The sequence below is a fragment of the Triplophysa rosa genome, linkage group LG2, assembly GCF_024868665.1.
Source record: "Triplophysa rosa linkage group LG2, Trosa_1v2, whole genome shotgun sequence".
In the NCBI taxonomy this organism is placed as follows: domain Eukaryota; kingdom Metazoa; phylum Chordata; class Actinopteri; order Cypriniformes; family Nemacheilidae; genus Triplophysa; species Triplophysa rosa.
Window position 1 is genome coordinate 36,031,071 of NC_079891.1, and position 17,500 is coordinate 36,048,570.

The window sequence follows — 17,500 nt, forward strand, 5'->3', positions numbered from 1 at the left end:
ATGCGGTTATCTCCCACACCACACACCACACCCCCCACACACACACACACACACGCACACACACCAATCAAAACGTTGCAGGTCTTTTGGAGGAGAGAGAGCCTACTCGGATGGAAACGGCTTCAGTCAGCTCAATTATAGTAACGTTGTCAGTAACGGTAACGGCGGAAGTGTTAATTCGTTAGTTTACTAGTTACTGAAAAAACTAACGCCGTTTATAAGCAGCATCATTAAACTGTGATCTGTTGTTTCAGGTTATTAATCACATGTGACGGCTCTAACAAGCGTGTCATTATCATCTCCCGCGTCATTTCACGCCCTGTAACTCACATTCATTTCTCTCAACAAACAAGACTGAATACAACACCATCAACGCTCGAAACCATTTCATCTGTTTGACAGCAGTTCATGAGAGCATATCACTAAAGGGAGGGTTATTTCAGTCCGTTCTGTTTCTCTTGTGTGGTGTTTTGCCTTATCAGCAGATCAATCCTCAAACCTGCTGCCCTGTCTGCATGACAATCTGTGCATTTACATGATCGATATTCACGTCCTTCGTGTTGATGGATTTCGATCGGTTTGCAGGTCACAGACAGAACGAGGACACATCTGTTAAAGACAGAAGCGTGTACTCGTTTCACAACACTATGAATACTGTCACAAACCTGAGCAACCCGGAGATCTTCACAAGACAGAAAGACGGACATTCATTCATCATCCTCCTCACAAATGAATAACTACACTACAAACTCATTTCACTCTTAAAGTCTAGTATATTTAAGTCAACTTTATGTTGTAAGTACACTAACAGTACTATTTCGACACTAGGGACTAAATCAACAGTAGAAAGGTCTGAGTATACAACTACAACTCTACAAGTGAACTTACAGTTTAATACAAGTAAAACAGTATACTCTCAGTAAACTACTAGTGTAATCGTCTTTATATTAGGGCTGTCAAAATTAACGCGTTAATAACACGTTAACGCAAATTCCTTTTAACGGCACTAATTTTATTAACGTGCGATTAATGCAGCGCACATTTTCTGTTTGACCCTTGGCCTTGCCCGTAGTTTGAGAAAGTAAACGATGCAGCAGCAAACAGAAATGATGAAATAAATAGGTCTTCTGAACGTAAAATTCATATATAAAACGATGTCTGATGGTTCTGTCGACAAGACTAAAGTGATCTGCATTTATTGTCGATGTGAATTAAGCTATCACCGCAGCACGTCGAGTTTAAAATATCACTTGATGGCGAAGCATACAACTGACGCAGAGAGCTCTCTCGCGGCAGACCACACTAGATTGTTTTCAGCAGAGACGGATGGACAACTCCACAAGCAACAGACTCACCACATCGATAGCTAAATGGGTGGCTACAGCATGTAGGCCAGTTAATGTAGTAGACGCAACATGATTGCCGCGGCCAGGCAGCTTCCGTTCGAGCATATGCCTTGCATTGCACACAGCCTCCACCGAGCTATCACAGTTGCGAAAATGTAAACATGCTTGTGCAAGTAAATAGCTCAGTGCAGAGAAAGAAGTAATGGGAACCTGTGTTTTTCCAGTTTTTTTTTTCATGTGTTTAATAGACATGTACAAGTTCTTTGAAAAACATCTATGACCTTTGAAACACGTCTAGTCTTCATGCTCTATGTTGACTATGGTTTCACTAATAATAAACAATATACATTTGCATAAAGCATCAATATTTGTCCATGCCCATGTTAATTAGAGTATTAAAAACTTGAAAAGTATTCATTTAAGGTACATTTATAACGGATAAAAATGTGCGATTAATCACGAGTTAACTCATTACAATCATGCGATTAATCGTGATTAAATATTTTAATCGATTGACAGCCCTACTTTATATGCAAGTATACTAACGAGTTCCCTTTCTGTCGGTCTCTCGACATTGTGTCGATCCAACAGATGGGGTTCGTCCCTGAGAACCAATCGCTTCCGACTTCTTAGAAAAGGCCAATGAAAATTGGCGAATGAAATTTGCATGCCGGACTCCGCCCCCAGATATCCGGGTATAAAAGGGAGACGGCGTGCCTCATTCATTCACCTTTTGTTCTTCGGAGTCTTCGCTCATGATCAACAGACTTCGCTACAAGACTGCCGGCTCTACGACGTGGTGCAGCGGACTGTCCCTTCCTGCAGCGACTTCCCCTGGGCGTCTCGGCGGTTCCAGAAGTGTTCGAGTTTTTTCTCTAAAAGAGCAAATTTCTCCAGCGTGGCATGTCCCGCTGTTCTCCTGGGTGCAACACACTCATCGAGGAGGGGGAAGGACACGATGTCTGCTTCCAGTACGCTGGGGCAGATGTTGTAGATACGTCCTGCCCGCACTGCGGGCGGTTGACGATTCAGACGTTGCGTCACGGGTGGCTGTGTTCCCAAGGGACTCAGCCTCCACCTCGTCTGCTTCCCGTTCCGTGACGGCAGGACTACGGCCCTGCCGCCCGCTACGGCGAGCAGCGAGGGTGATATGAGGATTACTGTGAGCGCTAATCCGTCAGCCACTGGCTCGCGGACCGTTCGCACCTCGCCTTGCTCGTCTGACCGTTCCCCATAAGACGGTCCGCCGTCTTATTCCTCAATCACGTATCGGACACGGTACGTGATGATGAGATGTCTGTTGCAGCATCGGAGGGTGACTTACTGGCATCAGACTCCGACGATTCCTTGAAGCTCCCTCCCTCGGGGGGTCGAGATCAGGAAGAAGCGGATGTCGAAATGTCAGCCATGCTTTCCCGGGCCGCCGGCATTGGGTTGCGGTGCACCGCACTGCCTCTCCCAACGCTCGCGGCTGGATACACGGTACATCGGGCTTGAGGGCGGCTCCAAGCCGCACTCGCCCTCAGTGCCGTGTTCCCCCGGAAGTGCATGAGGAACCTAGTATGACCTGGAACGCCCCCTTCGGCGCGTACACGTCAACTAGTTCCATCACCCTTTCTTCCCTCGATGGTGGGGCAGCTAGAGGATACGTCGATGTCCCCCGGGGGCTCGACCTAGACTCCCGTCCAAAGCACGTAGGCTTTTCGGCATCTGAGGTGTCGAGAGCTTACTCTGCTGCGGGCCAAGCTGTCCCCTCTCTCCACGCTATGGCCTTCCTGCAGGCCAATGCGCGGAGAGAGCTCCACGAGGGTAAGACCGACCCAGCGCTTATGCAGGAACTCCGCGGCTTCACCGACCTCGCTCTCGGGCGACCAAGGTGATCGCGCGGGCCCTGGGTCGGGCGATGTCCACACTTGTGGTCCAGGAGAGACACCTCTGGCTGAACCTTGCACAGGTGAGTAACTCTGAGAAAGTCCGCTTTCTCGATGCACCCATCTCGCAAGGGGGGGCTGTTTGGTGATACTGTCGAGTTCGACAGTTAGGGAGCAGACAGAGGATATCAAGTATGTCCTCCCCAGCCGCGACTCGACCGCCCTCTGGCCGCCGAGATCCCGTGCACCGTCTGCTTCCCAGCAGCCCTGGTCCTCTTCGAGACATCGAAGAGGAGACCACCACCCCATCAGCAGCCGCGGCGAAAGCCAATGCGGCCCTCATGGGAAGACCCCAGGGAGTTCGAGAATACCTTTCTAAAAGTTTTCTCCCTCTCTGGGCGTTTATCACAGCCGCTCTCACCCTCTACACGACGGTGTTCGGCAACTCGACGTTGCGTCACGGCGAGACCCAATGTCGAGGATAATCAGCAGCCTAAGCACTCTCAATCGACGGTGCTTTGTGCCACATCATCGTCTGGGTATTATCACAGCCGCTCTCACCCTCTACACGACGGTGTTCGGCAACTCGACGTTGCGGCAAGACCCAATGTCGAGGATAATCATCAGCCTAAGCACTCTCATTCGATGGTGCGTTGTGCTACATCATCGCCAGGCAGGTAAAACTGCAGAGCCGATCTCCTCTCCGGGGGTCCCCCCACGGCGAGGGATCCGCACTGCCAGCCATCGAACCACCCCCGGGAGGTCGATGAAGCAGAACGTACCCCTAGCCTCCCTGTCGGTCCCTGGGAGCCTGACAAGAGCTTCCCAAACCGTCACGGTGACTACGGGATACGGTCCGTCTCGGCTACGCGATCCAACTCCCCGGACGCCCGCCCAAGTTTCGGGGCATCCTCTTAACCTCAGCAGAGGCAGGGATGCCCCGTGCTTCGGGCCGAGGTCGCCACCCCTCTGGTGAGGAAGCGATTGTGCTCGTCCCTCTAGCCGAGATGTTCAACGGGTTTTACAGCCTGTACTTCATCGTCCCCAAAAGAGTGGGGGTCGCTAGATCTGCGTACCCTGAACAGGTGATACCAAGTGATACCAGACGTTGCAACCCCCCAGTTGGGCGGTTCCGTCTGATGTATCCTCATGCTGGTTCCCACCTTGGTAACCCATGACCTCCTTAGGTGGACCTCCACCTCGCGGTTAACTCCTTCAGTCTGCACTTTCTTCCCATGAGCTCTCCCCTATCGGTGAGACCATGTTGGTATCTCCACTAGACTCCTCCCTGCGGTAGGAAGTGGTCTCTGTAGAAAGCTCTGGGACCCCCTACCTACCCACTGGTAGGTTACAATTTCGCGGTAGCGCTCACGGCTGACACGCCCAGGCCAGTCACCGTCGCTTCGCTAGAGATTGTGACAGGGCACAGTGTTATGGCATTTTACATAGGAACCCCATCTGTCGGTTCGACACAACGTCGAGAGACCGACAGAAAGGGAACGTCTCGGTTACGGCTGTAACCTCAGTTCCCTGATGGAGGGAACGAGACGTTGTGTCCTCCTTGCCACAACACGTGCTGTCCACTGCAGCAGTCGTGAGAGGTCTCAGGGTCCTCAGAGGTTCTCAGGGACGAACCCCATCTGTCGGTTCGACACAACGTCTCATTCCCTCCATCAGGGAACCGAGGTTACAACCGTAACCGATACGTTTTCTTTAACAGAATTTAACAACAAACTTATGGTTTCTTTTTCATGTTATTTTTGCACTTCAAGAGTGTCTCACGGTCAATCACATGACATGATGACGTCAGTCTGACCGACGTGAAACTCAACAGAAGACAGAACAAACACGTGATTCTCATAAACGCACAGAAATATTTATTGTCATAAAAATGCAATAGCACAGTTGTGAATATAATCATTTATTTATGCAAGAAATGTACACATTTTTATCTCAAGGTATAAAATCTTTTTCTTAAATAAGCAGTTTTCATTCATAAAGCTGAATTGTCTTAAAAACCCTGAAGAGATCACATCACATATTAATGACACAAAGGTAAAAATAGCAATACAAATCCAGCAAACGGTGACCTGATTTCATCAAGTATTGCTCTGTATTTGCCCATATAAAAAGAAATGACTTTCTCCAGACACAAAATAAGTGTTGTTCTGAATTATATATAGATATGTACATCAAAATAGAAGCTCTAGTTGAGAAAGAAGGCCTTGGTTAAAGCTGTTATCTGTTACGGGTTATGGAAAGAGTGCTGTGTTGTCCGGGAGCAAGACTGAAGTGCACAGAGAAATCTGAAAACAAACCACAATAATAATAAATCACAATCAATACATCAATATGACATGATGAAATAATCAGTCAGTTAACAGCTTGCCTATAAAAACAAGTCAAAGCAAATGACAAACAGAAAGTTTTACTGTGAATTTACATGACCACAGCTGTTTGGTTGAAATGATGCTTATCCTAAAAATAACACATAATGTTCAGATAATCAAATCACATCCAAACACAGAAATCACCATCACAGATTCACACCAATAAACAGATCAAATCACTAATGTACTTATCTTATGAACGATGTGCAGTGATGAAACTGTGAATTCCTGTTTTTATGATTTTAAATATATCATATATTTATCTCTTTCTCCATTTTTATATTATTAACATGACTACATCTATATTTATTGTCTCTTCTATAAAACGGCTTTATAACACTAAATTGAATTATATCATTACGCTAAATATTTTGTTCTTAGAGAGATGAGGAAGAGAGAGAGATGAGAGAGAGGGAGAGAGAGTGATGAGGGAGAGATGAGAGAGAGAGAGAGAGAGAGAGAGAGGGGGGGGGTTTATAATGGCTTTATTTTTACACTTTTCAAGTAAACCGTTTCTCAAAGTTATAAAATCAAAATCAACAACAATAACATTAAAAAATTTAAAATAAGCTGATCTTCATACACAGTACATAAAACCTCATTTACACACCATATGTCACCAAAAGCCAACAAGTTGTTTGTCAACATATAATACGCAAATTCAACCTTTAGCCTACCAATCACTATCCACCTAAACATTACCTTTATTCTTTCGTGTTTTCCACACTGCTAATTTAGCCACTCCAATCAGAAAGTTTAATAGACACATTTTTTTCCTATCTGAAAAACTATATTTCACACCTCCAATAAATATCTCTGCTGAAAAGTGCTCATCGAATTTTCTAAACAAACTTTTAAGCATCTCAAACAAATGTTGAAGTTATTACATTTTAAAAACAAATGTTCTAAATCTTCCTTTGCCCCACAAAAACGACAATCCCCATTCACTGCTGTACTCAGATGTGACACATATCCGTCCGTTGCTATTGCCCCATGAATAATCCTCCACTGCAGATCAGCAGTAGGCTTCTCTATGGGAGGTTTATATAGGGCTCTCCACCTGTCTCTTGTGAGGAAGTCTGGGCTCAACAAATCAGGCCACCTTGAAGCTTTTTGTCCTTTTAATGAATCTTGATTTATGACTTTTACAATAATTTGATACATTGCTTTTTTAGAAATTTCTCTGAAAGAGTTCAATTGGGGAGTCTTAAAAGATAAAACTGTATCTGCCACTTCAATTTCTTCTTCCTTTATAGCTGGAGAAATTCTTAGATCTGGAAAATCCATACTCCTGATATACTGGATATTATCATGTCTCTGTGCAATGTATGTTCGATAAACACTTGGTAATGCTTCTTGAATTTCCTCTTTTAGTTTTAAGACAAGACGTAAAGATCTCAAGCCAGTCACTTCTTTAAGTTGTTCCACTGGTTTCCAGCCGTCCTCATTTAATAAATGTCCCAGTTTCACTGCTCCCTTCTTCAATAAACTCCTTTGTACGCTTATGAAAGACAACAATCTGGTCTGAATCAACTGGTTGAAAAATAGGGGTTCTTCAGAAACCCACTGTCCAGTATTGTCCACGTCTCGTTCTGTTCTTAAAACATCCTTCCATACTTGCAACATAGATCTGTAAAAGGAAGTAAGCTCTGATAGGCTCACCTGCTCAAGCTTCATTAAGAATAGATGTTTATCAAGTCCAAAACCACCAACTCTCTTCAAAATCACTTTTGCGGTTTTCTCCCATACTACATCCTCATCATACAGGAATCTTTGTGCAGATTGTAATCTGAATGCGCGGATTCAATCTCTCACATTTACCAGACCTTGACCACCCTCTTGTACTGGCAAATATAAAACTGCTGCCCAAATCCAATGTTGTCCACTCCAAAAAAAATTAACTATTGTCCTTTGTATAATGTTAATCAACTCCTCAGGTGGTTCCATGACAATAGTCCTATGCCACAAAGTTGAGGCAGCCAAATTGTTTACTACCAGAACCCTTCCTCTAGAAGACAATTGTGGTAATAGCCAATTCCATTTCGACAATCGGCCAGACACCTTTTCCAGCAGTCCCTCCCAGTTTTTCTTTTTATATTGCTCATTCCCAAAAAATACTCCTAAAATTTTTATTCCATCTTTTCTCTACTGTAATCCCTCTGGGAGTTGTGGAAACTTAACCTTCTCCCATTTGCCCATAATAAAACCTTCACTCTTTGACCAATTAACCTTAGCAGAAGTGGCTTTTTCATATAATCCAATATTTTTTGTTAAGTTTACAATGTCATCTTGTCCTGTAATAAAGAGTGTGACATCATCTGCATATTCTGATAAATAAAAACACTTTTGAATTACCATTAGGAATCAAAAATCCATTTAATTTTTTTCTTAATTTACATAAAGGTTCCATTACTAGAGTATATAGCTGTCCAGAAAGTGGACAACCTTGTCTTATTCCCCTTGATACCGACATTGGTGCACTTAAACAACCTCCTGCTTTAACCATCACATAAACATTGGAGTACAACAATTGAGTATATGAAATAAAACCATCACCAAATCCGAAATACTTCAATACATTAAAAAGGTATCCATGGTCGACACGATCGAATGCTTTTTCTTGATCCAATGACAATATTCCAAGATCATACTTGTTCATCTGACTAAAATCAATTGTATCTCTCAACAAAAAGAGATTATCTATAATTGAGCCTATTTGCTAAACACTTTGACAAGATTTTATAATATGAGCATAACAATGAAACGGGTCTCCAGTTTTTCAACATTCCAAGATCCCCTTTTTTCGGGAGCAAAGACAGAACAGCTCTGCGACAACTTATTGGGAGTAAATTAACTTTGATGCATTCTAATAACACTTCATATAAATCTGGTCCCAAGTAAGTTCCAAAATTGTTGATAAAAATCCACTGGTAAACCATCAATCCCAGGGGATCGGCCTTTAGACAACTGGCACATAGCTTCTGTAAATTCATCAAAAGTAATTACACTGTCCAAAACCTTTCTTTGTTCGTTTCCAAGCTGAGGCAGTTCTTTAAGCAAATCTTCAGCGCAATCAGTATCACAGTCTTCAGCACTATACAATTGTTTATAAAAATCTCCAGCCATCCTCCTTATCTCTGTAGGATTGGATGTAATGGATACATCTGAACGACGAAGATGGCACATTGTCTTATTCTGAACACTCATTCTCTCTAAATTGAAAAAGAAAGTACTAGGAGCGTCCATATCTTTAATAGAGCAGTATCTTGACCTTATCAGTGCTCCTTTAACTTGCTCTTGTAAAAGCAAATTCAGTTCTTGTCTTTTCTTTTTAAAACCGTCACACTGTGTTGCTTCATTGTTGTAAACGATTTGCTTTTCCAGGTGTTCAATTTCTTTTTGTAGGACATCCACTGTTCTCTTTAATCTAGTTGATGAGTACCTTGTATAGTTTTGACAAAGCATTTTTATATTAGCTTTGCCAACATCCCACCATTGACTCAGATTCTCAAAAGAACTCTTCTTTAATAATAATAATAATAATAATATGTTTATTTTTTATAGCGCCTTTCAAGAACCCAAGGTCACTTTACAAAGTAATACAAGCAATTGGCAGACATAATACACCAAACAATCAGAGGGAACAATCATACAAACAAGTGTTGACAACAAGAAACTACAGTTAATTAACAATAAAAGGTCTCGCAATCATATGGTGAAAGTTGATGAAAGGGGAAGCATAGAGTTAGAAGAGTTATTTAGAGAACAGAGTAAATAGATGAGTTTTAAGTTGAGACTTAAAGGTCTGGAGAGAGGAGGCGGCACGAACATTATTGGGCATCTTATTCCATAGCTTAGGGCCTATAATACAGAAGGCTCTGCCACCCACCGTAGAGAGTTTATACTTGGGCACAACAAGCAAGTTATCATTGCTAGATCTGAGAGTCCGTGCAGGAACATATTGTGACACTAACTCAACTAGATATTGAGGTGCTAGGCCATTATGGGCCTTATAAACTAAAACTAAGAGTTTGAACTGAATACGTTTGGGCACAGGAAGCCAGTGAAGTTGGTGAAGGATGGGAGTGATATGCGCAGATTTTTTATTAAATGTAAGAACTCAAGCAGCAGAGTTTTGCACCATTTGGAGAAGATTAATAACTTTGGCAGGTAAGCCGCTATATAAGGAGTTACAGTAGTCCAATCTCGAGGTTATAAAAGCATGGATAATAGTTTCAGCATCTGCAAAATTAAGTGATGGACGTATACGAACAATATTTCGCAGTTGATAAAAGCATGATTTAACTATCTGACCAATGTGTGAATCAAAGCATAATGCAGAGTCAAACAACACTCCCAAATTTCGCACAGTTGTTGAGGGCCTAATCTGGACACCTTCGATATCTATGAAGAAGTCATGCTGGGAGGAGCTCTGTGATTTAGGGCCAACCAGCAGGATTTCGGTTTTGTCTGCATTTAGTTGTAGAAAGTTATCTGACATCCAGGTTTTAAGTTCTTGAAGACAGAAAACAATAGAAGGGGGTGGGCAAACTGAGCTTGGTTGAACTGTAAAATAGATTTGAATATCATCAGCGTAACTATGAAAATTGAGACCATGACGTCTGATGATCTGACCCAATGGCAACACATAAATGAGAAATAAAAGAGGACCAAGTACGGAACCTTGGGGTACACCACGGGAAATAGTGACAGTGCAAGATCGATTCTTATCTATCCTAACAAATTGCTGTCTATCCGATAGATAAGATGTTAGCCACTGAAGAACAACACCATTGATACCTATAGCAGATAGTCGAGAAAGAAGTACAGAGTGGCAAACAGTATCAAAAGCTGCACTCAGATCAAGGAGAACCAGGATACTGCGGGCACCTGAATCAGAAACCTTAAGGAGATCATTAACCACTTTTAAAAGTGCTGTTTCTGTACTGTGAGAGGGACGGAAACCAGATTGAAACTGCTCATAAAGATTGTGTTTCTCTAAATGAGACTGCAGTTGTGCTGCAACTACCTTCTCAAGTATTTTAGCAACAAAAGGGAGGTTTGAAATTGGTCTAAAATTGTTCAGATCTGTATTGTCAAGTCCAGGTTTCTTAAGGATTGGGGTAATGGCAGCTACTTTTAGGTCTTGTGGAACATAACCAGTGGCAAGGGATATATTTATTATATGAGAAATAGGCTGGATGAGTGAAGGCAAAACGGTTTTGAGTAAGTATGTTGGAATAGGATCAAGTGTGCAGGAGGCAGAGTTCGATTTGATAACCAGCTGTTCAACCGCAGATATATTTGTGGGTAAGAAAGTGTTAAGTGGGTGACCTATCAGACATGGAGAAAGCTGGGGAGAGACAGATGGGGAAAAATCTTGGTAAATGTTATCAATTTTACGTAAGAAAATTTTTTACATTTCCAGTTGTTCCAAAACAATTTAAAATCTTCACAAAAAGAAATATCCTGTAATAATTTAGTATAAAAAATCCAATAATAATTTGATTTAACTGTTTTTTTTTATTAATCTCTAAAATTATATGATGATCTGAAAAACCATTGGGTACAATAAAAGTATTCATCACCTTGTTATTCCATGACTTTTTCATATAAAACCTATCTAACCTTGCTCCACTAACCATATTATCAGACACTTTTATCCATGTATACTGCCTTACTCCTTCATTTCTTATTCTCCATACATCCGTAAATTGAAATTCCTTAATAACTTTTGATAACAAAACACTTGACTGATTATGTGGTTCTTCACCATTTCTGTCAACAGTAAAATCTAATGTACAATTCCAATCCCCTCCAAATATAAGACACACACCATCATCATATTTTCCAATAACATCACTTAATTTTGTGAAAAAAGTAATCCGTTCTGAACCATTATTAGGAGCATAAACATGAACAAGTATGAGTACCAACCCTTCCCATTCAATTTGTACTAATAACAATCTACCTTTTATAAATTCTTCTACTTTTATAATCTTAATATTCATATCATTAGAAAATAAAATAGCTACCCCTGCACTGTTTCTTGTGCCATGACTCATAACATAATGCCCTTTCAACCACATTCTCAAAACCATTTCATTGTCATAATCAGAGTGTGTTTCTTGTAAAAAAGAGACATTCATCTTTTTAGTTCTTAAAAACTCTGAAATTAAAGCTACTTTATTCTTATCCCTACCCCCATTAATATTTAATGATCCTATTTTTATCACATCCATATAAATTATGTTAATGGTTGACTAACGATTAACAAAGTTCGGGAGAAGCCAGAGAATATAATTAAGACCGGCTGGTTCACAATCAACAATCATAGACTCTACCCTATCAGTTCAAGCGAACCAGCACATAAGTAGACAAGATTCTTACCTGAAACCATCCCTAAAGGATTACACATCACAGGAAGGATGTAAAGTATTCAAGGGATCATACAGATTTTTAAAGCGATGCAGCCACGCAGCAGCCCCGATCTGTAAAGCAACATTTCCAAATACATCTTGAAGTGATTCCGTATCCCCACTCGTTTACGTCGCGCTCGTCACCTCGTTCGTTCCCAGATACAATTGCTGCCGGCACGCTAGCTCGCGGCTAAACGCCAGCTCATTGCAAATGCTAGCTCGCTGCTAATGTTGGCTCGCTGCTAGCGCTAGCTCACTGATAATGGGACACGAGTGTTCAGACACAGACACCAGTAAACACATGCTAGTCAGGCTCGCAAGATCGCCGTATTTTGACCCAATCCAATAACGATATGCTAATGACAACACGTTTAAGTTTCAATGGCTGTACACTCATCTTCTGCAAGAGAAACAATCATCTCGGGGGAAACAATTCATTCTGCCGTTCCATGCAGTAACTCTATCAACCCCAAATTCCATGACCCAATTACGGTACTTCACAATGTATGCAAATGTGTGAGTATAAACTGAGTTTACTAGTGTTTGAACTGCCGAACTCGCTGTCACGCAAGAAGCTGGGTGAGTACAATCTTTTTACTTGATAATACATTTAGCTTTATCCACTGTCATGCCGCGTCGCCACTGCACTCAAGAATGGTATATCGCTGGCTAGCACGGGCGCACTTCCTCTGCACCCATGCCGTTATCGAACGTCAGTCAAACAAACGTAAAACTTCTGGAGATAAGTAACATAATCGGCACTTTCAAAAGGAATTGGTAGTTAACTAAAAAATTGTCCGTATCATCCAGCAGCATATACGTTTCCACACAGGGTGCAGTTCTCATTTAATATCTTGCCCAAATAATGCACACAGCCGTTACCTTTAAGTTACACAAACAGCGGCACGCATCAGTAAATTTACCGGTTGCTTAACCGCAAGATCTCCATAGTCTCCCGTCTGCCAACCTGAACACAACCGCATCTTGGAATCTTAACCAAGCCAAAATGTTAAACTCCAAATAATTAATTGTGTTCGACCCATACAGTGCGCACAGCAATTTGAAGATATAACAGCAATTCATCCAGAGAGCCCAACCCACCCACCTAGACACCAGACAACCCATCACCATAGAAGTTCTGACAAATGCCATACTACTCTCCGCAGAGGCTATCACACCAAGCACACTGCACGCACACTCAATGCCATGTTCATCCTGGCTTTCTTTGGATTTCTCAGAGGCTCGGAATTCACCACCACGTCCAACTTCGATCCCTCAGTTCACCCTACCATTTCAGATTTGTTAGTGCTCGATTCAGAAACCATCTCGTTTTTAATTAAACAAAGCAAGACGGATCAAGCCAGAAGAGGTCATTTCATCTACATCTTCAACCTTCAATCCCCAATCCAGCCATTTCAAACCTTATTGGCATACCTCCACTCCAGGTGTACGTGTGTTCACCACTTGCTGTGCGTGTGTTCACTACTCTCTGGATGGATTAAATGCATAGGTCACATTTCGGGTATGGGTCACCATATCTGACTAATAGGTCACTTTCACTTCACTTTCATTTCACTTCAGAACATCACAAGCTAAATCTCCATCCGACCATCTCTTCGTAGATGACTCAAATCAACCTGCTACACGCTTCTGGTTCCAAAAACATCTTAAATCCGTTTTGCTCCATGCAGTCATCCCAGCAGATCTATTCTCCAGCCATTCGTTCCGCACTGGCGCGGCAACCACGGCTGCCCAAAAGGGCCTTTCACAGTCCCAGATCCAAGCGCTCGGCCGTTGGTCTTCCGACACGTTCAAAAATTACATCTGGACAGACTGCACCCTCATCGTTTAGCAGCTCTGCCGCAGCAGACACCAACTCCTCAGAAACCAGCAACGCAGGGTCCCGTGCTCCCGCCCATGCTTTTCCGCAGCCAACCTCCTTTCCTCCTCCCCCTAAGTAATTGCCTCCCCCAACCCACTTCCTTTCCCCCTTCCCCTGAAGCCAGCATCGCAACACACGACCGCCCCCGCAGGGGCCCGTGCTTCATCCCTCACTCTGCCGCTGCAGAACATCTTTCCCTCCCCCCAAGTAAGTTCCCTTGCATGATCCCTTTCCCCCATCCCCTTCCCCTGAAGCCAGCATCGCAACACGCGACCGCCCCCGCAGGGGCCCGTGCTTCATCCCTCACTCTGCCACTGCAAAATGTCTTTTCCTCCCCCCAAGTAAGCTCCCCTGCATGATTCCCTTCCCCAGAAGCCAGCATCGCAACACGCGACCGCCCCCGCAGAGGCCCATGCTTCATACTTCTCTCTGCCGCAGCAGAACGTGTTCCACCCCCCCACCCAGGCTAGAAGCCGGAGTCACAGCAGTGACCACCCCCGTGCTGCCAAGCCAAGCTTTGCCGCAGCAGACACCATGCACTATGAAGCCAGAATCGCCGCAGCGACCACCCCCGCAGGGGCCCGTGCTTCCAACCCAAGTCCAGCTGTAATAGACACCATGCACTATGAAGCCAGTATCGCCATAGCAAACGCCCCCACAGGGGCTCGTGCTTCATACTTCTTTCTGCCGCAGCAGAATGTGGGGGAGCACATGCTAGAAGCCAGCGTCACCGTAGCGACCACCCACAGGCTTCCAACCCCCGCTCTGCAGCAGCAGACGCCATGCATCGCCACAGCGAACACCCCCGCAGGGGCATGTGCTCTAAACTTCTCTCTGCCGCAGCAGACGCCATGCACTTCGAAGCCAGCACCGCCGCAGCGAACACCCCCACAGGGGCCCATTGCTTTAAACTTTTCTCTGCCGCAGCTGAACGTGTTCCACCCCCCCACGATCACAGAAGAACCCCCCTCGGAATATACATCCAGCGGCCACGACAACATCCACTCATCCAGGCAGACCCTCAGGTCCATGGCGACTGCAAGCCACCATCCAGGAAGCCTTCTCAGCGTTTGGGGGGTATGCGCTACCTGGCTGCTGTCCAATTTATATTTTGCCTTGGGGGTGAGTTCTGGGTTCGGCCGTTTCCGAGCTCGGCGCACTCGCCCCTATTGGGGGGCAGGAGCGTACCGGGTTCAGATGGAACCGGCGAACTTATGAAATGTGTATATAGGAGATAGAAAACAACATAGTAGGAAAAACACCACTTGTGATTTCTTCATTTAACTTTTACTTTATTCTTTCTCAATTTCGTTAGCATCTTTTTCAGCCTATATCTTTTTTTTATTAGTACTTCATAGCTCACCATTTTATTCAACAATATTACTGATGCTATAAATTTCTCAACATCCGGGAAAAAATTCTCCACTTCGACAGCTTTCTCTCGTCACATTCACCGACTCCATCTTCAACTCTTTCGTTCCTAACAACCTTCTGCACTTTATCTGCAGCCCGCGTGCTCCCAGAATCACTCACATCTCTTTCAACATTCTGTTCAATTTTATCATCGATGTTGACAATTGCCTTAACATTTTGTCCTATGTTTTCAATCACATTTACAACACACGAAACGCTTGTTCCAGCAGCTTCGGCCCTTTAAAACTTTAAAAGACACATCTAACTCCGGTTCATTTAAGAACATAAAGACGTGTATTCTAAACGACATTACATGCTTCAGTGCTTCGTTCTTACAACCAAGAGAGACCGTTTTGATAGCACTAGTTAACTTTCCATAACGTGAAAGCGCTCTTTCTATCTCTATCAGTTACTTTAACTGTAGGAGCAACCAGCGGCAAGACTTACCACAATTCCATTGCTTATTAAATGACTCACTTGATTCTCTTCCTTTACAAAGATAACAACCGCTTTGTTCATTCGTGAAGCTGATGTGATATTCTCACAGCCGATCTCCTCTCCTACAGCTACCAATATTTCCTCAACACACCTGACACCATGATGGAGGGACACAGGTGACGCTACCCTTTGTGTAAGGGACGCCATCCCGGTCTCACTCCTAATTCCTCTTTCACTCTCACTACAAAATTATGATTTCTTTAAACCCAAAAACAAACCCAAAAAAATAATAATACATTTATTTTAGAAAAGCCCTTGTGATACACCTCACTCAAATGCTCCCAGCATACACAGAGAGAGACAGAGAGAGACACAGAGAGAGAGAGAGAGAGAGAGAGAGAGAGAGAGTGATGAGGGAGAGAGAGAGTGATGAGAGAGAGAGAGAGAGAGAGAGAGAGAGAGAGAGAGAGAGAGAGAGAGAGAGAGAGAGAGAGAGAGAGAGAGGAGAGGGAGAGTGGAGGAGGAGAGAGTGAGACGGGAGAGAGAGAGAGAGAAGAGAGCACAGAGAGAAGAGAGAGAGAGAGAGGAGAGTCAAGAGGGAGGATAGGATGAAGAGAAGAGAGAGAGGAGAGGAGAGATGGGATAAAGAGAGAGAGGGATAGATGGTGAAGAGAGAGAGAGAGAGAGAGAGAACAGAGAGAGAGGAGAGATAGAGGAAGAGAGAGAGGGTAGAGGATGGAGGGGGAAGAGGGAGAGGGAGAGGGAGAGAGAGAGAGAGAAAGGATGAGATAGGAACTAGAATGACTCAATGACAAGTGAATACAGAACCGACATAGGGGCAGATAGGTAGGTCAGAGGACGAAGAGAGTACAGAGAGAGAGGACGAGACCGTGGAGAGAGATGATGAGATAAGAGAGCAGTAGAAGTAGATGAAGAGAGAGAAGTAGAGAGAGACGACAGAGAAGATGAACAGCATGACTAAGAGAACGGGATAGATGATGAATTGAGGAAGAGACGAGATCGCAGAGAGAGAGAGAGACGCAGGGAAGAGAGGAGAGAGAGAGCAGAAGAGTAATGAGAGAGTGAGGTGAGAGAGAACAACCGACACCAAATCAGAATAAACCAAATGATCAAAGAAAGTCAAAAGTCATATTTAACATCATTGGGAAAAGGAAAGTAAAAACCAAAGTAAACTAGAATGCTATCGGACCCTAAACAGAAAATGTACCAGGTCAGATGATCTCTACACTGTTGGAGATGTAAAACAGAGACGGATCCTGAGCAAATACAGACTCAGTGATCACTACCTAGAATTTCAAAATCAAGTGCAGGTGGTAGATCCTTTTCCTATCTAGCGCCTAAACTTTGGAATAGTCTTCCCTGCACTGTCCGGGAGGCAGACACACTCTGTCAGTTTAAATCTAGACTAAAGACGCATCTTTTTAATCTTGCATACACTACTCTTCCATAATATAAATCTTCAGAGGGTTTAGGCTGCATTAGTTAGATCAACCGGAACCAAAAACACAACTGATGTACTTGTTGCATCAAAGAGTACAGAACAGTACTCTACTCTCAGCCAGTCTTGTCTCATTGTTCCAAGGTTACCACAGCGAGCAGGATGCAGTTCATGGCCTGACCTGATGGTAGAGCGGAGAATGGGAAGGGGACCTGACAAGAGCTGAGATGATAGAGCTGGATAAAGAAGGACGCGGTCTCCTTGACATGTCTTCACCACAAA

At 43.7% G+C, this 17,500-nt stretch overlaps 1 protein-coding gene across 3 annotated transcripts in view; it reads right to left on the reverse strand.

Moving 5' to 3' along the window:
- Window positions 1–5,056: 5,056 nt before the first annotated feature.
- mbd2 (methyl-CpG binding domain protein 2) overlaps window positions 5,057–17,500 on the reverse strand; it is a 36,864-nt gene continuing 24,420 nt past the window's right edge. The window contains exon 6 of one of the 3 annotated variants that reach the window (XM_057355032.1): window positions 5,057–5,523. The gene's annotated coding sequence lies outside the window, so the exon portion shown is untranslated. The remainder of the gene's footprint in view (window positions 5,524–17,500) is intronic. The other 2 variants (XM_057355019.1, XM_057355027.1) reach the window with 2 other exon arrangements.